At 35.9% G+C, this 26,240-nt stretch overlaps 1 protein-coding gene across 1 annotated transcript in view; it reads right to left on the reverse strand.

Moving 5' to 3' along the window:
- The window catches only part of LOC120776321 (nucleolysin TIA-1-like), a 333,892-nt gene that overhangs the window by 139,357 nt on the left and 168,295 nt on the right, over positions 1 to 26,240 (reverse strand). Inside the window, exon 2 of the mRNA XM_040106855.1 lies at positions 8,113 to 8,200. The gene's annotated coding sequence lies outside the window, so the exon portion shown is untranslated. The remainder of the gene's footprint in view (positions 1 to 8,112; positions 8,201 to 26,240) is intronic.

Raw genomic sequence — 26,240 nt, forward strand, 5'->3', positions numbered from 1 at the left:
TGTGAGGTTATGCGAAGTCGCGCAGCTGAGACGGACACTTCCGACTAGGAAGATACTGTTCGACGCATTACCAGGTTGTTCAATAAATTTTGTCGTTCGATAAGAGAGGGCGTTGCTACAAGCCCAACATTTTGTTTTGTTGGTATGTAAAATTTCATTTCAACCTGTCAATTCATTTTTTGTTTACAAGCCATTTAGTGTCGCCGTGTCACAGTATTTTTCCTCAATGGAAAAAATTGATAATCGCGCAGTGATAAAATTCCTATTTTTGGAAGTTGTAGCACCAAAAGAAATTCACGAACGAATGTTAAAAAAGTCTAATGATCGTTCACCTACAATTAGATTAGTAGAAATATGGGTACGATCCACGCGAAGGACGTCCAAAAAGCGCATCAACACCAGTAACGCCAAAATACAGGATATGGTTTTGGAAGATCGTCGATTAAATGATAGAGATTTAGTAGAGGCTCTGCACATCTCATTAAGCACTGTGAGCCATATTTCAAGTGAAATTTTGAGTTTTAAAAAGCTGTGTTCGCAAAGGGTGCCGCTTAGGTAACAACGGAACAAAAACATTTTCGAATGGGACTTTCTCAGCAATATTTGGAGCGTTTAAAAAAAGTGGATTTCGTACGTTGATTCATCACTATGGATGCGACTTAGGTCTATCACCATGATCCTGAATCAAAACAAGAGGCTAAAGAGTGGTGTGAACTTGGTTATTGGGCTTCGAAACGAGTTCATGTCTGGTAATCGGCCTTGCAAACTGGTAAAAGAATTAGGTCTGAATATTATTGCAACCTTTTGGACCAGTTGAAGAAAAAAAAAATTTTGAAAAAAGACTCGGTTTGCAGAAGAAAAGAATTTGTTTTCCACCAGGACAATTCACCGTACCACAAGAACATTTTGACAATGGCTAAAATCCATGAATTAAATTTCGAATTATTGCAGCATCCACCGATTTGGCCCCCAGGGACTTCCATTTGTTTCCAGAAATCAAAAACTTAATGCGTGAAAAACGTTTTTTTTCATAGGGAGAGGTCTTAACGGCTGTTGAAACGTATTTCGTAGACTTTCCGCATTCTTACTTCAGGGATGGAATCCACAGATTAGTGTATCGTTGGAGCAAGTATATTATTGTTCAGGGAATTATACTGAATAATAAAGTGTATTTAAAATAATAAAATTCTGTTTTTCTTATCAAACGACAAAACTTATTGAACAACCTTGAATTGTTGACATATGGCCCCAAATGTTGCAGAAAGTGATAGAAAATTTGGCCGCTCGGCTGGACTTTATTCCATGTAGTTGCTGCGGTCACTTGCCGGAAATAATTTACATAATATAATCCGAAACGACATGTTTCGTAACCCAGCGAAAAGCTATTAAAACCTTAAAAGTAATGGGAACGAAAATATTATATTTGAAAAATATTGAAAAACTGTTCAAATACATTTATCCAATGAGGCATGTATGCTTATTTATTTATATGTACACTGCGCATACAACAAACACCACCATTGAGTTAAAAGCTTTCATACTAATGCAAAAAATAAAATAAACATGGCTAATTAAAAAAGGTAAGTGCGTGTTTCATTTATCAAATGCGTACAAAAATATACCCCCGAGTGCAATAACATAATTTCATTTATATACCAACTTATCAAAAATGTAAAAAGAGAGCAAAAAACAAGTTTTAATAAATAGCTTACCTAAGCAAATATTTCCCATGAGAACTATAATGGCAAAGAGCGCGGTATAAGTGACGAGAAAATTACATAAATGCGAAGTTTAGAAATAAGTTTGCTTAACTTACTCAAAAGTGGCGGCAGAGCAACGTACGATAAGTAAATTAAAAGATAAATTGTTTCGCTGGAAATAAATATCAATAGTATTCCCATAAAAACTAGTGAAAGCCTATAAACTGATTTTATTTCTTAACAACCCTTAAAGTTATATAGATGGCTCCATAATCGGAAAGGTTTTTTTGGTATTTGTAAACCGTCTTGCCTTATAAAATTATATATTAGTAGTTCAGGAGATATATACAACAAAGCAAATTTTTGCCCACTGGTCCTGATCCTAACGATGACTACTCCTATGAGATTTAGCAAGTGAACCCCATCTGGTATCGCAAAGGACCAAACTGGTCCATGCGTGACTTATTGGCTTACCAGATTAGCCTACCAGCAACTACTCTAAGGATTATAACAATTATTTAAAAAAAAATAACGGTAATTTTTTGAGGTAGCTTAATAAGACAATAATGATATCATATTTTCTTATTAATTATTAGAACTTGTCTTAAAACTGAAGATAAGGCAGACAAGAAGAAATACACGTATAAATAGTACACTGGTTTTCGTTTTCTGGATTAAACCGAGCAGTACGTATTATAACGACCGTTTAGTATGGGATATATGTAAGTACTATGATTTTCTTTCGAAAATCGGTGTGTTCTGAATGCATCAACTTTTGGGTCTCGAAAATCGATGATCTATTGGTTTATTTTTAACATCTTTGAGTGAAAAGAAGTCATGTTCTAGACGCATTTCGAAGCACCGGTATCGTATTCTCAAACATTTTTCTGGAGTCAAGTGATCTGCGGCCTCTTTACTGTATCCATCATACCATCAATACACACTTGTTCATAATACAGCTTCCTCACTAAGAATTCAATTAATTAAATTCTTCGGTGCACTGTTGCTGAGTTAATCCCCAAATTTTAATTTCAGAGATGAACGTTTTAAGTTACTGTATACAAAGCAGATAGCGCTCGTACGTCAAAACGTTATGAGTAGCTAAAACATAAAAATGTCAAACTTTACGATAAATTTGTAAGCTGGCAGCTTGATTGCAATACCAGGATAGTCAACTCCATACAAAAAAGGCAACTCTTGTATTTGTTATTCTAGTTGAATTTATTTCGAAAATATTCGATAATGTCTGAGCTATATTAATAAGTTTACGGATACAAGAAGTAATTAAGAATTATCAAGTCTTTAAAAGGGATTTAATATATTGCTTATTATGCCTTTGGGTCTTACAATTTTCTGTCCGGATGTATAGAAACTAAGGCCTTCGCTACCTGCTTTTATTTATGAAATTTCCGATCAAAAGAATTTTCTGTAAAATTTAGATCGTTCGATGAGATTTCGACAACGTTTTCATAACAGAGTTTTAGTAGTAATATGGTATGTCATAAAAACCTTTGTCAGCAATACAACGGAAAATACAACACAAACATAATTCCTAATCGGCTATATATATAACTTCCCGCTTAATGTAAACTCAATAATTGTTTAACTGCTCACACGTATCCTTAGTAACTTTTTTATGCAAAATATTGTGAAAGGCAACAACTTCGCAAGCCCTAAAAAAAGGTTGTAAACCTAGTGGTAAGATAAAAAATTTAGTCCCGACCCAACAAGAAGTTACAACAACAACGAAATAAAGATTCTGCACGGCAGAAAATTAAAAGTTAACTCACTGATGAGGCACGTAAGCGAGAAAAAATTGTAAATGGCATGAAACTAGCTGAAAAACTATAGTTTATTTACATATCAACAACAAAAGCAGCGGCTTTTTGCGCAAAAAGCTTAACTACACTTCAGCACCGGCTGTCTGCTTGTCTATCCGACTGACAGCCAACAGTTTTTTGATGGATTTCAACAGCAGCGAACGGTTAATTTGCGCATAAGCGCGGAACAGCTGGTTTGAGTTGGGTTAACTTAACGCTTGCTGATGTTTTCAAAAACACTTTTTTTTTGGGGGACTTTAATGCGTGTGCGTTACTCATACGCCCCGTCACCTCATTTAATTCCCTTAAATACTGTAAGTATGTATGTAGTGCGCGCGCTCAAGTGCTTGCCTTATCCATGTTGTTATAAATGTTGTTAACGCTTTAGTGCTATGTCTTTCTGGTTTTGTTGTTGTTGTTTACAAATTTGTTTGCTTTAAGCGTTCTGCTGTTGATTCTAGCTTAAGCGCCCGGCATTCGAATGCTGACCTTTTTCAACAACCGCGCCCCACGCGCCGCATACTAATCCCCCCCTACGCGCCACTGCGGAAGCCACTTCACTACCGTTTCATTATTTCACGCAACTTTTATGCCACTTTTGCTCGACTTTTGCTTTATTACCGCACGCAGCGGTATTGTGTTGTAGCTGTTTTCGTGCTTGTTGTTGCTGTTCTGCTGCTGGTTATGGCAAAAGTCGAAAATTAAATTATTAATTTGTTTTGTGTGTCTGCCATGCCAGTTGGTTGCCTCGTGGCTTAGGCGATGTTTGTGGGTTTGTGAGAGCCCTCAGTTAGAAAACCCGCAATAGGGAGGGCTCGGTCGGCTTTTGGGTCGCTCGGCATGGCGGTCCGCTGTGCTAATTAAGTGCCTGTAGTTAGATACATATATATTATTTTTATTTATGTTGCGTTGAGTGGAAATTTGTTTCGTTTGTTTTGATGGATTTGATGCGCCTTTGGCGACTTATGTGCCGAATTCACCCACTGCTCGCGTACCTTCCTCTCGTCACCCACACACAGACACACACCCAAACGGAGAGAATTCTTCAGCTGTGTATGCTCGTTTGATTACCCAGGGACCCAATTCGTTGGCTCGCAGCGACTGTTAATCTACTTGGGAGCGCTCGGTTTAGGCGAGTGGTAGGGTGGCTTCGCTGCGGCTAACCATCAGCGCGTCAATTATTCATAAATTAAGCATGCAAACGGGGAAAGTAGCAGCAAATAAAAGCAAAATGCAGAAAAAAGAGCATACTTGCGTTAGAAAAGAACTTAGCGCAGCTAAAATGTAATGCATTTGTATTTGTGTTTGTATGAAATTTGACTTTTTCATTAATGCCAGCAGTTGGCGCTGTTTGCACTGCACCAACGCTCACCGCACATCTCACCACTAAGTTCTCGGTATATACATACAAACATACATATCTATATACATAAAAATACATATGTACATATATACAGACACACATACACACGCATTTAGTATGCCAGTTGTGCTTAGCAAATGGCGCAAAATGCTCTTTGATGGCAACTGGTAGCAGCTGCAATACTCCGCCATGCCTCGGCTTTTTTATGTTGGTTCTACTTTTTCGTTTATTTTATGAAATTTCCTTTGCACTATTTGCTGTTCGCCTACATTTTTTTTAACATTCGGTGTTTGCTGCTGTTAATTAGAGCACATAATTAAAAGTTATTCAGGCGCAGGCTTGTCTTATTTGTATAAGCAAATCGTGTTTAGCGAATGGTTTATTTGTTGTTATTATTTCTTTTTTTTTTGTTTGGTAGTTTTCGCTGCTTTCCAAATTCGATAGACAGTCTGGGTGTTCTTTGTGCTGCCATAAATTATTTAAAGGGATTGGAGAATATGTTGAGCAACTTCTTTCGAATCCGCACCCTCGTTCATACATGCACAATATTTTAGAAGGACGATATATTCGTTGTCCTTCATGGGTTATTCATTCAAACATTATTGAAAGCTGCTTGTAAAACGAACTCACTATTTTCCCCCCTAAAAGACTTTTCTGCACAATTTTAAGTGCGACTTATTCCATTCGCACGAAACGACGTATGTTTGTAATTCTCAAGCGGTTAAAGGCATAAACTTTATATAAGAGCAAGCAGGTGATCTTATAAATTTTCGAACTTTATTCCACAATGCCTTCTCTTCACACGACTCTAACATTTAAAAATTGTAATTAATATCAATTACACCCGGTACTTTCGAAAACATGTATAGGTATATGTATCTGAACCGAAGCTAGTGAGTAAAGTAAATATAAAAAATCCATTTCCACCACAGTCGGATCTAAGTAACCCGAACAGCCCCGGTATTTTATCCGTCCAAGCACTGTCAACTCGGCACCATACTTAAAAATTATTTCAGGAATGTTTTCTGCCGCTACAACAACAACAGTGAAGAAAATATTTGTATAATAATGTTAAATAAATAAATATATATAGGAGATGGCGATACTTGAATATTATTCCATTAATCCTATTAGAGCCATTAACCGTCATTTATATGTAGCGAAACAATAGTATTTTTACTGAAACATGTCGAAGTTTGTGACTGAGCAATATTTTTTTGGAAGTTTAATCTTCATTATTTTAAGGGATTACATGGGTTTCCTCGGTTAAATATTTTTATTTCCTTTTTCAACAATTTTTTCCCCATATATAAAACTAATATTTTCTTAGAATTTTTTATCGTTACAAACACACAATATTAACAAAAAAATCTGAAATTGTTGGAAAAAAATATTTTAAACTCCGCCTTTGTGATGCGTTTTCCGAAGACCCCTCGAAGATCTTTAAGAATTGCATCTCAAAGACCTGTGTGAAATTTTATGAAGATCAGTTGAGTAGTTCTTGAGAAATCTTGCCAACAGTCTTCAAAAACATAGTTTCGAAGAAAACGCGTTTAAAGAGCCAGCCAGCTTCGAGCACATAATTTCTTAATGCTGTATCTCCGAAAAAATTGCTCGAATCAACTTGCAAATTTAAGACAATATTCTAGGGGTGTTGTGCAATTTAATAAAATAATAAAAAAATCGATTTTTTTTAAATTCGTAATCCTATATTACCCCTCATTATATGTATAGTAAACGTCAGCCGAAAATCATCTTCTTGTAGAGAAAATTTATGATTGGTATGCTCTGAGTAAGCGAACGCGGCAAAAGTGTTCTCCACGTTTTCAAAGTGATAATTTTGGCTTGGAAAAAGATAAGCGTAGCAAGCGTTCAAAAAAGTTTGAAGCCAAAAGATAGTAAAAGACGACTTTGCATATCAGAAATGCTGCATAGACGCTAACAAGAAATAGTTTTTGCATCGAATTGTGATTAGTGATGAAAGATGGATCCATTGTGACAACGTCGAATGCAAACACCATATGTGAAACGACGAAGCTGAATATCTATGGACGCCAAGCCAATTAATTTTCCGTGTTTGGTGAGATTAAAAGTGTGTACTGAATTATGAGCTTCTAAAACCGTATCACACCATTAATGGGGAACGCTACCGGCTACAACTTTTTAAATTGAAGTGAGCGCTTACCGAAATACATATGCGTTGAATTCGCGACTAAGCGCAAGGTAATAATTTTCCACAATAGCAAAGCTCAGCCTCATGTTGCTAATATGCTAATTAAAAATAGTATATTTGAAAATTGAACCTGGGAAATTTTGCTTCATATGAGGTTCACATTAGAAAAGGATATAAAAAATTGCCTTGATTAATCATGGTCTCCAATTCCGCGCTGTTCTTTTGTTTGAATTAAAAAAAACACCGAAAAATAGCTATAGACGCAAATAATGGCTATCAGGGATAAGAGAAATTCTTTTCGTATCGTATTATATTCATATAATGGTATTAGCTTGGTCGAAAAAAAAAATATGCGGCTGTTGGTTTCATGATAGAAGATAACCATTTTATCTTAATCTTGTAAAAGAGCTGGAATATTTTCTTGGATATGTACTATATACTTTTGTCGGATCTTAAAATATCAAAGGAAATTAAGGCTCTGTAACTACACGTAATGCTTTACACACGATCGCATAGAAAGATATATTTCAAGACAACTGAAAGTAGAATACGCAATGGAAACTTATAAACATTTATTTGTATTCAGGCTTTGCATTAAAATCAGCAGCATGATAAAAGTTCCAATTTCTGAAAAAAAAACAAAACCTAAGCCTAAGAATAGCTGTTTTTTTAATATCTAATTGTGGAAGATAAAAATATTACAAAGTGTATTCATACCATAAGCCTTACTTTGGAAATTGGCTTATTTGGCTCCTTCTCAAAATTCGTCAAACCTAAAAATTTTTGTTTTAAGAAGGAAGCCAATAAAGTGCGCTCTGATGCGCACAGCATGAAAACTTTTGATTTGGTTGATAAAAATAAAAATTTATTACAGTCATTAGTCCTGAAATATATTTTGGAAAATTTATGAAGTTTTTTTCGTATATTTATTTTATAAATTTATCTAAAAAACTTCCATTGAATTTTTATAAAGTATATAAAAGAGACGCCTGAATAATTATACAATTATACTTAATAATTATATTTAACTATATTTATTACTTATAGTAGACTTACGATATTTCTCCAAAGGGCGTGAACGCATCTTTCAATTGTTGCGTTTCGATTTCAGCACTTAAATCACCAACGAAAATGTGAAATTGCTCTGGAAGAAAGAACAAAAGTTGAAGAAATTAAATTTAAAATATTTCTATTATTCCTTCTTGTATAATACTTATATACAACTTATGGTAAGATTAAATATTTACTAAAACTACAAACCCCGCACGCGTTTAATGCAACAACTTCACTCATTTTATTCGTTTGTTTGTCTCTCTTCTTTTTATACGCGGGAGCAAAATCCGGAAGGTAGCAACGGCAACAGCAATTCAAGTGCAAACACTTCAAAGTGGCCAAAAGTGACATACGAAACGTGCAATTTCGGTTGACATTATCAAAACATAGTTAATGGCAACGCCAAGTCGCCAAAGTTGGCGACAACGAGCCAAACGAATCGCCAGCGGCGAGACAAGAGGCACACTTGACGGCATAGCACACGCTGCCGGGAGGATGTGTGGGCAGCGCTGGTGGTTCGGTCAATGTTTGTGGTTGTGTTTGTACCTGCCTGCAATACTCAGTTGGCGGTGTTGTTGTTGGTTGTGCACTTGTGTGCAAAACATGTGCAATTGTACAGTTGTGTTGCATGGTTAGCGGTGATAGTTGCCAGTTAAGTGGCAAGATATCAGATATGCTACTTCCCGGTTTGTAATGACGAGCGGCAACACTTGGACAGCAACCATATGATACATGACGACGAAGTGAACACACACATGCAGACTTATGTATGTGCATATTTACCGTTGTGCCAAGCAGTGAAGAGTGAAGACAAACTGAAGCGTTGAAAGTTTGTTGCACATAAGTGGCGAGCGTTCGAACGAAAGAATCGCATATACCTACATATACAGGGTTGAGCAGGCTTGCGGGTATGTTGGAAATGTGTGACATTGCAGTCTTTACCGTTGACCGACAACTGCGACAAATGACAATGTTTCGTATTACAAGGAAATTGTACTGGAATTCGAAAATCATGCAAGCCGTCAAGCAATACAAGCACACACATATGTATATATACTCACTCATTTAGCTGAAACTTTGTAGCAGCTCACATAAAGCGGCAAGCATGACGTTCTAAATGCGGTAAGTGGCAAGCGTCAAGTGGCATGTGTCAGGACTTTGGGTGTGTGTGTGTATGGCCGGTCGGGTAAGCGAATGCGAGCTGAGTACCGTGTGTTGGTGCACTAGTCGGTCTACTCGTTTCGCTAGTGTTTTGGCTCCGCTCGGTGGCAAAAGGAATTTGTGGTTAAGTTACATATCCGTGGTTTTGATTGATTGCAATTGAGATGGCAGATAAAAGAAGTGTGTGGCAAAGTAATCACACCTTTTGTCGTGTCACGTGTTCAGTTTGTTAACATTCATTAATATAGATATTTTTGCGTATGTGTTACTTTGCGAGGTAATTATGACGCTGCTGTTATACAAGGGCATGACTTTTATTTTGTCGATCGTAATTTGAAAATTATATTTTACATATGCTTCAACATACATATGTAAGTATAATCATATGAGGTATAATTCATTCATACGTCATATTTTAATCATATTATAATTCGCGATGATACATGTTGAAATGAGGAAATTTTATTATTATTATTCCGAGTATTATATTTGTACAAAATACTTCTTTTTACCAGGCGATGTGCGAATGTAGATTATTTATAGGTTTCTTGCTAGGATACTATTTATTAAATTTCTTTGTGGGTATACAATGTATATATATATACATATGTACAAAGTTTGAATATATCCATGAATAATATCGAGAAAAAATTTAATTATTTACAATTTGGCACCATCATACCAATTCATGAAATGAATTAGGTTAAGCACCTGGTGAATAAATATGAGTTGAGTTAAAGTTTGGTGGGTTTAAGATATGCCCTTAGGTGGGTAATTGCTTAAGGAGTTACATAATTTTCTCGGATAAAAATAAGCTTTTTAAACACTTTTTTCATATATAAAATTAAATGTATTATTTGAACATAGACTATTATCAAAGGAATTCTGAAATTCTCGGAAAAAATAATTTTAAATTTGGCCAATGCGTCACCATTTCCGGAAACCCCTCGGATAAAAGATGCGCCCACGTTGGCAGGACAACACCTTACAGGATCATCTAAAGTTAAAAAATGCGTTTTTTAGATAAAACTTTAACTTAGAACTTGGACGAAGAAAAAAACGAATAATAAAATTTTTGCAAAAAAAAGAAAATTTCAATTAAAATTTATAATAAAAAAATCCTTAGTGCTAGTCTTTAAGAATTGCACTTGAAAGACGTTTGTAAAATTTCATGAAGATCTCGAGAAATCGTGCCAACAACTTTAAAAACACAGTTTCGAGAAAAACGCGTTTAAAGCAGGCTCACTTAGCCTAGCCAGCCTCGAGGGCACACGAGCTTTAAGAATAGCTGCGTCTCCGAAACTGTTATTCGGCTCAACTTGAAAATTTAGGACAATATTCTAGAGGTATTGTAGACTATATATCGATTTTTTGAAATTCGTATACGGTTAGCTGTACTTTGAAGAAGTAGTTCTATTGCTACCATAATAATCGCAGACTTTACTCTAGTGTCGCTTAAGTCAAAAAAAAAAAAAGTTTATAGTTTTATAAAAATAATAGTTTGTGCATGGAACAAACCACTAGCCACTAACCACTAGCGCTAACGACAATTGATTGGAGCTTAGTTTTGGTTTCCCACAATAGTCCAAAAGTTAAATACAGTCTGCATAAGACGATAAGAAAATAAGTTACAACGCGGATAAAGCCATTAGTTTATTATAACCATTTTTTCTCTCCCCATATGACGCGTGATTTGAGATTTAGTGGTACAAACTTTTATATAGATTGTGTGCTATTATGTTTCAATCACAGAAAGGAAAACGTTGAGGACTCTAATATAAATGATATAGCTATATATAAATGATCAGCATGACGAGCTAGATGCTTTAGCCATAAATGTATATAATTTTGCAGACCTATATACCATACAAACTGAACGATCAAATCAAATTATTATATTGTATGTATGATAACGGGTGATTCAAGAGCAGGTACTTTTTTCAACAGCCTGTTTTTGACAGCTCACGCGTGAGTCATGTCAAGCTGTCATGTTATTTCTCTTCAGTACTTTTTGGCATTTCATCATGGAAAGACTTATGCCTGAACAACGTTTACAAATAATTCAATTTTATTACGAAAATTCACGATCTGTACAGAATAAGTTTCGCGCATTTCGCTCAACATAACATAATCAGAAGTTTAACAAAATCATCGTAAGACTTAACATTCAGTATTGGAATAATATTTAATCGAATAGATCACGTTCGGCACGCAGTGAAGAAAATATAGCAGCCATAGCTGAGAGTGTACACAGAGTTGTACAGTTGACAGTTGAGAGTCGACAATGCACTGTTCGCAGCAATTCGGGCTGACGTATGGAAAGACTCGCCGCATTTTAAGTCGAGATCTTAAATTGAAAGCGTACAAAGTACAGTTGTGCAAGAGTTGAAGTCGCTCTTCCAAGCGATATCGTGATCAATCCTACTTTGATCAAAGCATCACGCGTGTTATTCGTCAGTTACCAGTCGAAATGCCCAAACGAGTCATCGAAAATTGGACTCAACGTATGGGCTAAGACGTAGCCGTGGCCAAAATTTGAAAGAGATAATCTTCAAAAAGTAAATGTCAAAGTGGTGAATCGTAATGTTCTTTCGAATGATAATAAACATTTCCCATTAAATTTTAAGTTTCTTTATTTTCGTTCATGTTTTTTCTTGTTTTAAATTGTAGTGGCTATATACATACATACTGTAGGGTGATTAAGCAAAACTACACTGGAATATAGCACCGCTTGGAATGTGCTATTTATGCTCTCTAATGCATTCGTTAGTATTGAATAGTTTCCGTAGGAAAATCTAATAATTCGTATAGTAAAACCGTTTTGTTTTCAACTAACAGCTGAATAAACAACAGGTAATCGTAACTAGCATAATTGCACATGAAAACTTGCGAGTGCTTGTACGAATGAGCGCATAAGCACCTGCATACAGTTATATGTGGCACAGTCGCATAACAAGTTAAAATAACAGATGTGCACACTTGTTTTGTCATAACGGAATTTATGACTACCACCAACAATATTACATACTACAAGTATATGTATAAATAACGATTTGCCTACACAAACGCTGACAGCAAACCATTGTGTGGTGGCAACTTGTATGTATATACATATATAATTCTATATATGGAAGATATACCATACATATAAAATGTAATAGGACAACATAAACTTACAGATACTCATGTATATGTATAAGCATATAAATACGATTCGAAGTGGGAATGTTTACATTTTGCTCTTGACTGAATTGAAGTGAAGTGCATTGAAGTAAAAATGTTGCACGCGGGCATGATGGCCACTTCACCTCGAAAGCCCACACCCACACTTGCATATATATATATATATATATAGTTGTATGTGTACATGAAAAACATGCTCCATAAGTATTAAAGCGCTTGAATATCCATGCCGACATACAGGCACACATAAATAAGTAGATGGGGCGCCACTGATTTAGTGCCTCGCAGCCATCATTTTTTTGGATTGTGGCCAACTTCTGTGAGCGAGCGCGGCAAGGTGTGCGCTGGTACGCGGCGAACCGCAAAAGTAGTTGTGTAAATACGACATTAGCACATGTGTACACAGGCACACACAAGGACACACAGCCATGGAATTATTTCAGGATATATTTATGCACATTTTTGATGTATCTTCCTGCATAAGTGGCATGTGGGATGCGGCATGCGGGCGGAGGAAGTATGGTGTGTAAATTGTAGTTTGAGTTGCCAACTAAACGGCAATCATGTTTGATGCATTGCTTGCATGTTGTCCGTTATGCCGCACAAGGCCCAGTCGATAATTTGATGGTCAATGGAATGTTCATTCAGCTCGTTCACTATTTAATAATCAAATTAATGAAATTTTTTTGCATGGGTATTGCATAACAGCTGTCTTCGATTTACGAAGCTTTAGAGAGTAGTGAATCGAACAAACTAAACCTATGTTGCAAAGTGATTGGCAGCAATTGCCGTATGACCTTGCTCGTTGTTTTCTTTACAACCCAATTAGTTGAAAAGAGAGCAGCGTGGAAACGTAGTGAGCTTAGAAAAAGTGAAGTGAAGAACTAACAATTTTAAAATAAATGAAAAAATGTTTCAATGCCATATTTTAGAAATTCAGAGGAGTTATATAAGAAGCCGGTCTTACTATAGTATGAAAGACTATATAATAAAAGTTCCGCACCAAATCACTTGTGGCATCCCGCAGGGAAGCATTCTATCCCCTAGCTGTAGGTCTCTTTGATCAAATAATTATTACTACTCCTTGTCTGGAAGAGTTTTAAGTTTGTCTGCTATGCGAACGATCTCGCTGTTCTCTGTTCGGGATAAGATCTTAATCGCATATTTCGGCGCGTAGAAAAGGTTCCTTAGTACTCCGCCGGCTGAGTGAAGGGACTAACTGTTTATCCGGGAAAACTGAAATCAATTTCTTCACTAAACGGACGAAAACTTTGAAATTCAATTTCTCTTCATTAAGGGGTATAATCATTTCACTCTCGAGTTCGGTCAAATATCTCGGAGTTATCCTAGATAAAAAACTAAACACGAATCTGGAACAGGAGTGGGCTTTTTTTTGTTTGTAGTAGTTTGTGTATTTAATGGTGCTAATACAATCAAAGGAAACGCAGTTAATATCATCTGATTGCCTGGTCATATAAGATTATAAGGAAATGGAAAGGCAGACGAGCTGGCCCGCTCGGGAGCAGCTAGGGCAATGCCCCTAAGCTGTTCCAGGCCATTCAGCTCTAATGATTGTTTGAAGCAATGGAACATAGAGGAACACCTCAGGCATACCGTAAAGTTACTTTGGCGTAGTGGTGATGGTGGATAGACCAGAAAGCTCCCACTTTTAGGCAAAAGGAGTTTAGTAACATTGTTGGGGTCATAACAGGGCACCTACCCTTAAGATCACACCTTTTACTTAATCTACAGAGTTAATGGATATGGCTTAAACTGGAACGGAAGTCCTCTAGAGCTGATAAAATTTGAGTCTCATCAACTGTGGAAGAAGAGAGACAACACTTAACTTTGCTGGATACTCCACTGGCCCGGCAAATAGTAAGTTCCGTATGTTTTTTTAGTTCAATGTCACAATGCTTTGTTGTTTTGGAGCAGAATAACGAAGAAGACTCGAACGTATGCATCCGCCATCGTGCATAACATTCAGAGCTGTGCCCATCCACTTTATGGAAGACTTTGCGGAAGAATCTTGGTTTATTTCGAAAAAATATTACAACAACTACCATAAATAGACGGACAATAACTAAATTCTATGGGCTCACGAAAACTTTTTCACAAAGTGTTTAGTCCATTTACTTCTGCGCTTGTCTCTACCGGAAGCGCAAACTACGTAGGTTTTTTTTAGAGCGAGTAATTTAGAAAAAGAAAATAGAGTATGTGTAAAGCTTAGAAATTACGTAAGGTATAAATACGATTGACTGACGGACAGATAGTAAGATATGGCACCCGTCTACATTTTTTTGCTGGTTATATAATACCTTCGTAAAGAGAACTTTCACCTTATGACAAATAATTATAAAAAATCGGTTACATATCTAGAAAATCTGCTTTCAATGGTTCAGAAAAAAATTCGGAACCATTGTAATCATCTGCATATACGAGTATCACCAAACAGAAAACTATATTTATTTTCTTATTCAAAGTTTTCGAAAAACTCTCTTATTAAACAAGCTTAAGAAAAAATGATTTCTCTATTTTACTGTTTGCTTTGTAGTCAGGTCTATATTCCAAACATTTTTACTGCAGCAAGCGGTAATTTGGCTTCCACTTTTTGCTCATTTCCCGCAAAAAGGTAGGTAATTTACGATGGGCATACAAAAAGCCGAAATAATCCTGTGCACCATTTGCTTTTGGAAGTGCATCATTATCTGCAGCATTTCCTGCCGTTGCTGACACACATACCTACGTACACGTAATTTCATTGCAGACCATGGCGCATTATCGGCGCGACGCATCGGGACGTGTAAGAGATTTGAGATTTTGGTAGAGTTAGCTATATTCATCGGAAAATCCGTAATGTGAGCTTAATTGCGCTGAACAGCAGGTGTTTTGCAAAAAAAGTTAGTTGGATAGATATAAAGGGAACGCCAATTATACATACGTGCATATGTATGCGTTATGAATGATTCTAAATACCATGCAAGGTAGACCAATAGTACTTATTTAAATAATAGGCTGTAATATTTCATAAACACCAAATTGAGCCCAAGATCTGCAGATCTTTAAACACTTAACTGAGGCTTCGCTAGACCCCCTTTCTAATTATTATATCAGCTCTTTAGTTCAAAACTCTTTTAGTTGGTGGAAGGGTTTTTGATTATAAATCGGCAAAATTGTGTCACTAATGTTTGTATTTGCAAGTATTCTTTCTAGTGCAATTTTTTTCGACCCTGACTCCAGATAACCTATGTTATAATGTAACGTTACACCATGCCGAGTTGTGATATATGGCTCGAATTCAGAGATAATTTGGGTCTTCCTGTTTCTAAAATAAATATCAGAATTTTTTTAAGAGCAGTCATAATCTCAACCACCTTGTTAAGTCAATCAAAGTTTCATCGTACATCTCGATAAATAACAGGGCACTACGTTACAAAGTTGAGCTCTTATCGCAAAAACTTCTTATGGTGAACAGGTGATGGAAAATTGTTGCTTCGACTTCAGGCTTTATAAGAATTAGTTAGTACAGTCCTTATTTCCCGTTTTTCTTGAAAATACCTATAACCATTGAAAATGAGTGTTGCAAATATGTAGATTTGAAAATAATATTTAGTATTACTACAAGCATTGTTGATGGTCAAAGTTTTTGAATAACAAGTATGCTACGTATAGAGTTGGAAAAAGTATGGTCTAGAATTAGAACTAATGGCTTTATCTCTCCTAAGCTTATTTGTGATAAGAGCAAATATATTAAATTAAGGTGTGATGAATTTATTGATGCCTTAGGTACGTCGATCTTAAGGATGTCGTGTCAAACAAATAATTTGAGCTTAGGATGGCTAAATATATTTCTATTAATTCTGGGAACTCGTTAGATTGCTACTTTAAGCCTGTTCCTGAAATTTAACAACGAGCTTGCTTGAAATTTTCTTTTTCCAACGGAATCGTGGCAAAGTAATTGTTGAAAATTTTATGACTAAAGTTTTTGTATGGAACCAAGTAAGTATTCAGTGAAAGTCGCAATGTTAGGTTAGGTTAGGGAAGATGGCTGATCTAGAGAGATTGCACGTGGACTGCTACATGTAGTGCTTTGTGAAGGCACAGAAATGAAGAACTCCTGTGTTCGAACTTACAAATTAGCAAAACGCTTAGTAACCAATACATATTTGCTTAAGCGTTTAATTTCTCTTCCCGCCAGTTCGATGGGAAGTCTGAAGGAAGGCGCTCCCAAGTGTTTATGCCCTGACTATCTAAATGCGGAACAGTCAAGAAGGAAGTGTTGAGTTGAATTTTTTTTTCATACATCTTCTGCAGATGGACTCTGGTAAGATTCCCAGGCTTACGACTAGGGAGAAGCTAGACTAAGTGAGTTGAAAGTTGCAAAGGCATCGAAAACTTGTCGCATGTGAGTCGTCCACCCCCCTGTTAATGGCGATAACATCGGTAAGGTTTAAGGTTACAAAGCGCGTAAACTTTAGATTTGTACTAAAAGACGTGAACTTTTTGCAAAATCGACGTCGAGTAGCGGTCGCGTAAGAGATGCTTGATGATGAATCCAAGGACCCTAAGTTCATAAAACGCATCATTACTGTTGACGTGGACTTATGTTTATGAATAAGACGTCGAAACCATCCAATAATCTAGCGAATGGCGCTCCAAAATGAGCAAAATAAAAATAAAAACAACGGCACTGAAGCAAGTGTATGAAAAATTGGATTAAAGGTTGGCTCAATAAGAGACTATGTTATTTTGAAAGCGATAATACTAATTTCACTAGTCTACAGGCAATATGCAACTGATTGGCTATTGGTGTTTTTATATTAAATTAGGTGTACTATTAATCAATTCATATTTAAAAATTCCGTACCACGTAAGATTTTGAAGAATTTCAAAATAATTTTTTTTACGTAGTATTAGTAAATTTTTTGTTCTACTTGCGCCAAATCCATATATACTTTGAGTTATTTGTTAGTCGAGAGTATTTATGACATTTCTGGTATGTCTTATCTGTATTCTTTCTTGTTTATCAATATAAAACTTGAAGGTAGTTGTATATTTATTGCGATAGCCGTGGAAAGTGAGATTTTTTTGAATAAAATGTCTAAAGTACGAAAACGTGGTTGTAATACATCGACTGATTCATTTTGTTATGTTTGTGGCTTGTATACACCTAAATCTCATGCCAGATTAATAACTAAAGTGACTGAATTAGCATATCTTAAGTATTTTGGTTTTCCTATAGTCATAATAATAATAATCAAGATCGGAATTGGACTCCTCATATTTGTTGCCAGACTTGTATATCAAGCTTGAGCCACTGGCTTAATGGAAATAGATTATCAATGCCCTTTGCTATTCTGATGATCTGGTGTGAGTCGACAAACCATGCTACCGATTGCTATTTTTGTATGACAAACGTATGTGGGTTTTCAAAAAAAATAAGCACAAAATTCAATATCCCGTCATATCTTCAGCTAAACGACCCGTTCCTAATGGCGAAAATTTACCAATTCCCGTTTCACCATTGCCACAGGACTTAGATACAGAACTTGGACGTTGTGCTGTTGATGATGCTATAGAAGAGAATATTATATATATATATCCCGTAAAAGAAGCAAAGAGTCTCCCGTGTATCAGATTTCCGAAGATGAAGAAGAAAAGAAAAAAACACATTTGATCGAGCAGCCTGAACTTAATAATTTAGTGCGTGACCTTAACTTATCTAAACAACATGCAGAACTTTTAGCGTCAAGGTTACAGCAGTGGAATTTACTGGCCAAAGGTACAAAGGTCACCGTGTTTAGATACCGTAATGAAGAGTTTGCCTCTTTCTTTACATTACGAGATAAAATTTGCTTTTGTACAGATCCTCCAAGTGTTATGGAGAAGTTAGGCTATCAACACAATCCAGAAGAGTGGCGTTTATTCATAGACTCAACTAAGAAAAGTTTAAAAGCCGTTTTGCTACATAATGGCAACACTAAATCTTCAATTCCACTTTCCCACGCTGTTGATATGAAGGAAACTTATGAAAGTATGTCATTGATTTTGAATTGCACAAACTACAACACATACAAGTGGCAGATATGTGGTCATCTTAAAGTCATAGGACTACTTCTTGGGCTTCAAGAGGGATTTACTAAATACTGCTGCTTTTTGTGCCTTTGGGACAACAGAGCAACAGAAAAACATTACAAAATAAAAGATTGGCCGCAAAGAGGTGATTTCGTGCCGGGTGAAGCTAACATCAAGAATATACCCCTAGTTGACCCTCGTAAGGTTTTGCTGCCCCCTTTACACATAAAACTCGGATTGATGAAAAACTTTGTTAAAGCTTTAGATAAGAATAGCGAAGCATTCAAATACCTCAAAGAAGTTTTCCCGAAGTTAAGTGACGCCAAGCTAAAAGAAGGAATTTTCATTGGACCCCAAATCCGAAAAATTCTGAAGGGACAAGCAGTTTGAAGAGAAACTAAACCCCGTTCAACCTAAAGCCTGGATATCATTTAGAAGCACTGTCACGGATTTTTTAGGAAACAAAAAGTCTAACACGTATGAGGAACTAATCGACGAGTTGCTGGAAAACTACCAAAGAATGGGTTGCAGAATGTCACTAAAAATTCATTTTTTACTTTCACATTTGAGTTTTTTTCCACAAAATTTGGGTTCCGTCAGTGATGAACAGGGAGAGAGGTTCCACCAAGATATTTTAACAATGGAACAGAGATATCAAGGCCGCTGGGAGCCTGCAATGATGGGGGATTATTGTTGGTTCCAAATGAGAGAACAAGAAAAAATCGCCATTTGCAAAAAGGAAATCTACAAAACAGGTTCAATAGTTATATGTAATTATTACACGATATAATAAACGTCTTACATAAAGTAAAAACTTTTTTTATTTTTACATTTTATCAGTATATTAGTCAACAGGGCATTTTTCAAATATTTCTTCAAAGAGACTTTTTTTTGATGTAACTGGAAAACTGTACGTGATGTTTTTTTTTACCTTCTAATTCAAACTTAGAAACCTTCAAAGATAAAGATGCATGCATAGCCAAGACAGTTGCATTTTTTCGCTTTTTATTTGTAGACTTGTGTTTGTTTTGAAATAAGTGAAAATGTTGTTTCACTTTTTCTTGTCAATCCAGGTCAAAACGATTAACAGTTGGACGAAAAACATTAAAATAAAATAATAGTTAGTAGATAATTGTTAGCTATGTAAAAGGTAAAAGGCTATGTACGTAACCAGAAAACACTAAAAGAAGAAAATATAGTTTTTGATTTATTACCGACAAAGTGAAAAATAATAGCTTTTAGATCCGCAGTCCATTTGAACGGTTAGCACAGTTTGTTCGATTCGCTACTCTCTACCAGTTGACGAATTGAAAGCAGCCAGCTATTTCACACTGTGTGCTATTTTGCATAAAGATAATTCATAATAATCTATAATGTAATAGCTTCCAGATCGCAAATATATTCCAATTCAGTTATTAGTATTCGTATCGCCTTTTGCAATGCCATTATCAATCATTCAGCTCGTTTGTGAGCTTGCATAATTTATCAAATTACATTCATTTGCCACTAAAAACCGAAAATATCATGCAGTTGCTAACAAAATCGATTTATTTTAACAACAGAATGCACATTTATGCAACAAAATAATGCTTGTGTTTGCACTACATATTGTATGTGTATATGTGTGTATGTATAATGTGAGTAACGGCACATGAATAAGCATGCCAGACACTGTGGCACATTTAATAACGCCAGCACCGACGCTAATGTGCCACATGCAAAGTCGATAATGTACAGAAATTATAAAAAATTATTATTCAATGACATTTACATTGGTTGCAGACGAATACAGTGAGGGTGTCGTGCATTTACACACAGACACACACATGCACGTATACTTCCGCCAACACACAAACACTCCTGCGGCAGCTACTTTGGTGTGCGAGCGCAAAAAGTTCCCTTGATAGCGGCGATAACCAACACACACACAGGCAAAATTTCGCGTAGAAGTGTGCGAAAATCGTCAGCGCTGGCAAAAATAGCATGCAATAATGATGGCGTATTGATGATGGTTCATGGCGAAAGCGCTAATAAAAAACTGCTCGGGTGGGGGTGAGTGTGTGTGTGTGTGGCAAGTTGGTCATAAATACGAGTGCTTACGTGGGCGGTGATAAAACCCAGTCATAGCGACAGACAACGTGCCTCATTTGCCATATTTGCCAAAGTGGCAACACGACTGCCGACACTACGGTGCAGCTAATGATGATGACTTTGCCATTAAGTGCCAACCAGCGGCGAAGTCACGTTACCTTTTGCGACGCTGCTGCAGACGCCAACAGCTCGCAGCGGTTCTTTTAGGTTGCTCAGGGTTTCGCCATTGACGAGCTAAAAACTTTGTTAGCTAAAATGTGGCGTATGACAAATGTTCAATGACATTATTTGACACGAAATGAAATGCCATGCAATGAAATGGTTTATAAAGTGTAAATATGTGGAGTTGTATGTGTGTGCGTGTGAGTGCCGCTCGATTTGTTTAGGGAATAATGAAATTTATTTGCATTTCGATGGCATCAAAGTGAATATAAAATGCTTTGCAGTGGCGATTAGTGAGCGCCCAATGGCGAGGCTACACTTTTGACTGCCTGCACAGTGCAACGTATGCCATAAATGGTGGCACTAATAAATTTCAAATTGATTTTAACGAATTAAGAGTTATATTTGTTAGTAATTTGTACCGAAATATATAATAATATATACATATGTATATACATATACATACATGTCCAAGCAAAGATAACTTTTATGTAATTTATTTTATTAAACTCATTCAACTATGTACATTGTGTATGTTTTAAACAAATTGTGACCGTTTTCATTCTTCACTCTTTCTTGTGGCTACCATTCAGTAGCCGTTTGACAAACACAAAATTTATTGGCTATTGAGCAATGACTTTCCTCGAGAGGCTGATTGACTCACGATTGTGCCATAAACAACGTTTTAATGTGGGAATATTGACAGCGGAGGCTAGGCGCATGTCAAGGTCAAATATATGGATATAAAACATGAAACGGAGATAATTTAAGAACGACAATTAGGATTTAAAATGCAGTGTTGCATTACATTGAAGTTGCGACTTTTCGATACAGCATTTTGAACTTAAAAAAACGGCCTAAAAGATCTTTTACATAAAAACATTCCTTTAACAGTTGTGAGCATTTAAAGTTATGCATGAAATGTACTGAGTGTTCCTAAAAGGGCCTTATAAATTATATGTTGCTTATACGCCATGGTACTATATTAATGATCTGTTACTTCCTTAGCCGCAGTGCATTTTATATATAAATTTAATTGTGTATAACTTTTGAAGGACAAAGGGAACAAAATTATAAATCTTATCATTCATACAAGTATTAGAAAACCTTTCTTATTTAAAACTGTATTTTTATTATACCCTGAACAGGGTACATTAAGTTTGTCACGAAGTGTGTAACACCCAGAAGGAATCGTCGGAGAACCTATAACGTATATACATATATAAATGATCAGTATGTCGAGCTGAGTCTATTTAGCCACGTCCGTCTGTCTGTCCGTCTGTCTGTCTGTATATATACGAACTAGTTCCTCAGTTTTTAAGATATCGTTCTGAAATTTTGCAAACGTCATTTTCTCTTCAAGAAGCTGCTCATTTGTCGGATCGGCCGATATCGGACCACTATAACATATAGCTGCCATACAAACTGTACGATCGGAATCAAATGCTTGTATGGAAAACTTTCACATTTGACAAGATATGTATATTCCCGAAATTTGGTATAGATTATTTTCTAAAACAACAATGTGATCTCCGAGGAAATTGTTCAGATCGGTTAACTATAGCATATAGCTTCCATACAAACTGAACACACCTGTGAAGGGTATTTCTTCGGTGCAACCGAAGTTAACGTTTTTTCTTGTTTTTTAATGAAATTCTTTAACAACTACAATGTAACAATATAAACCACTATTCCAGGGTGGTAGTAACATGAATTTATCCTAAAAGTGCATGATACAGCATCTAAATAGAACTGTGTATACACAAACACAATTTATTAAAATCCGAGAAATGCTCAATAGAATATCAAAATTTTCATTCGGCTATCTCAAAAACTGACGAATAATGCTTGTTTCAGGTATTCATTTTCGAAGACAGGATGATGCACAAGACGTTTATTAAAAAAAAAAATCGAACATTACTTTTAAAAAAATATTGCGATATTGAAATTATGGGTTCTTGTTTTTAAAAACTTTATCCACATTCACACACAAATTAACGACCAACCATTCCTAGTCTGTTAACGATGAGACGATGAGACGAAGACTGTGACCATTTACAAAAAATATGTAATTTTCTTGTGTGGAAGTCATGGAGTGTAGGAGCCAAACCAACACACAAACTTTACTAAAATTATAAAAATCGCTGTATGTGATGGAAAATATTAAAAATAATAGTAATAATAGAGAAATCAGTTATCGAAGCTTGTTTAGTCTAAATTAAAATATAAAATTATGTGCAACTACTAATTGAAAGATAAACTTTTAAAACGGTTCAACGGTTTGTTTCAAACACAACATTTAAACGTTCCTAATAAGTAGCAGATTCTCTACCATTATCTTCTAAATTATAAAACTTCAGGACAAAAATTTTCGCCCTTTAGTAGACCTTTTCGTCATTAACAATGTTAGCAATTTACGAGCACTTTAAAAGCAAATTTTTCACTGAGATTTTCGCTTGTAAAAAATAAGAAAATGTGAAAACGGCACAGCAAAAATACAACTAAGTAAAAGAAAGGAAGACAAGAAATTTCGTCTACGTCCACCGCCCAATTAACGGAAGATGACGATCGCAGGTCAATGGTGTGGCAGCACCGCGCTTGTTTAGGTTAACGCAATTTCAATGACTTTATTTATGCTGACGCCGGTGGCTGGCACCCATTGCGCGTGTTGCGTAATCGGTCAATCAATGGCCAGGACCCCACGGCGTATTGTTTATGAGTTACATTTTTATATTGCACGAAATTAATTGAATGACAGTTTTTATAGTATTTTTTACTTTTTGTTTAACGATTAAAATCATTGGAGTGCAAACTGCTGTGTTGGATGTTTTTCTTGCTATTGTTGTTTAATTAAATACGTATAAGCGGCATTTGAGTTATGCGAGGTTCAAATTTATTGCTTTGTCATAGCATTTCCGTTACACGTGCGTCACGCCTCTAATGCTGATATTGATGTATATATCTACATATGTATATGTACTTATGTATGTATATCTCTCTATATATATATTATATACTTGTATGCATTTATATATTTACAAGATTTATTTGTTTTGTGCCGATATTTTTGTTTATTTTGCCGCAAAATTACAAATAGGTGTGTTCAACCGTTTCCGGCGCTTCATTTCCGCAGCTTTGTTCCCACACAAAAGCATTTGTTTATTCATTTTGAAAATATTACGCAATGTTATTTTAGTTGGTGAACTTTACTTCTCCATTCCGTACATCAAATTTGTATGCATTATTTATATTTAACAACTGCAATTCAAATATTTGAACCAATAAAGCATTAATTAAAATATATTACAAATTTTTTGTAGTTCGAAGTAATTTTTTTGTTACGTTTGAGTAAATTCATTTGACTATGAGTTTTTATTACCATTTCATATTTATATTTTCTATTGTCATTACTTTCCAGTACCGTTAGTTATTACTTGTTTTCAATTAACGCATATTATTCGAACTATTACCAATCAATTAGAAAGTTATGGAAATTAAAATTTTTTTTTCATTTTTACAAGGTTAATATTAACAGGATGAACGTGCCAAGTGTGGCTTGCAGGTTTCGCATATATGTGCTGTCTTATAAGGTCCCGTATATAATCCATGTAAGTTGATTCTATGGTTTCGGATAACCGGGTACATTTACTGCCTTATAGTTACAAAAATGTTATATTCCACCCATTTCGTAAGTAAGTACAGCCATATCTAAACTTAAAACGGGAGACAAACGTGAGCGAAACATAGAATATACTTGTTGAATTATGTAATCACATTTAAGATTTCTAAAAATAAAGTAGTGCAATGCTTGAAAAATCCAAAGGTTTTGAATAACGATTAATTTTTAGTATTTATACGTCCGAAATAATATTTCCTCTATTAGTTGCATAAATCATTTTCCATTCAAAGTGCTCGATTAAACCATCAAATTGATCACCTTTTTTTAAAAAAACAATCTTTGGCATCCATTTATTGAAAATTATCTCCTACAAATATTGGCCGCGGCTACATCTGAGATGGTACGTCTGGTAATTGGCGTTTCAAAGCTGGCATGTCCGCATAGTCTTAAAACTTTTTATACTTTTCATATTCTCACAGGAAAAAGTTTAACAGTGTCATATCACACAGTCTTGGTGGCCAATCGACTGAAATGCCCAATAATGTTCTTTCAATAAATCCAATGATTGATGCGTTGTATGGGAAGTGACGCTGTTTTGTTGAAACCAAATGTCGCGGAGATCACGAGCTTAAATTTCAGACATCAACTAGTCGGTTATAATAACGGCGATAACGATCGTCATTGTCAGTTACGTTTCCATCGGTATTATTTGTGAAGAAATATGGACCGATGTTGAAACCACACCAAACCGTTCTTTATTCTAGATGAAAAGCAGATCTGCAATTTTTGATCTGGTTACTATTTGTCCGAAATGCGCTAATTTTGCTTGTTTACATATGTATCCATTGAGCCAGAAATAGGCTTCATCGCTGAACAAAATTTGAGTCGAAAACGGCGAATCTTCTTGAAACTTGCGAGTCCATCCAGCGAAGCGATGTTGCTTGGGAAGGACGAGCAGTTCTTGCACAAGCTGACGATAACATACAAAAAATTAATGCATTATGACTGTTGACGGCACGTATCGCCCAACAATGAGCGGAAACCAAAAACAACAAACATTTATTGAAGGTACTGAAGGTTATCTCAACTATTATTGTGCTTGTATTAGTTCAAAATACTTATACTTATATCAGGTGATTTTTTTGAGGTTAGGATTTTCATGCATTAGTATTTGACAGATCACGTGGGATTTCAGACATGGTGTCAAAGATGCTCAGTATGCTTTGACATTTCATCATGAATAGACTTACTAACGAGCAACGCTTGCAAATCATTGAATTTTATTACCAAAATCAGTGTTCGGTTCGAAATGTGTTTCGCGCTTTACGTCCGATTTATGGTCGACAAATTTTGTTCAGCGATGAGGCTCATTTCTGGTTGAATGGCTACGTAAATAAGCAAAATTGCCGCATTTGGGGTGAAGAGCAACCAGAAGCCGTTCAAGAACTGCCCATGCATCCCGAAAAATGCACTGTTTGGTGTGGTTTGTACGCTGGTGGAATCATTGGACCGTATTTTTTCAAAGATGCTGTTGGACGCAACGTTACGGTGAATGGCGATCGCTATCGTTCGATGCTAACAAACTTTTTGTTGCCAAAAATGGAAGAACTGAACTTGGTTGACATGTGGTTTCAACAAGATGGCGCTACATGCCACACAGCTCGCGATTCTATGGCCATTTTGAGGGAAAACCTCGGAGAACAATTCATCTCAAGAAATGGACCCGTAAGTTGGCCACCAAGATCATGCGATTTAACGCCTTTAGACTATTTTTTGTGAGGCTACGTCAAGTCTAAAGTTCTGACAGAAATAAGCCAGCAACTATTCCAGCTTTGGAAGA

Source organism: Bactrocera tryoni, chromosome 1, assembly GCF_016617805.1.
Source record: "Bactrocera tryoni isolate S06 chromosome 1, CSIRO_BtryS06_freeze2, whole genome shotgun sequence".
NCBI lineage: Eukaryota > Metazoa > Arthropoda > Insecta > Diptera > Tephritidae > Bactrocera > Bactrocera tryoni.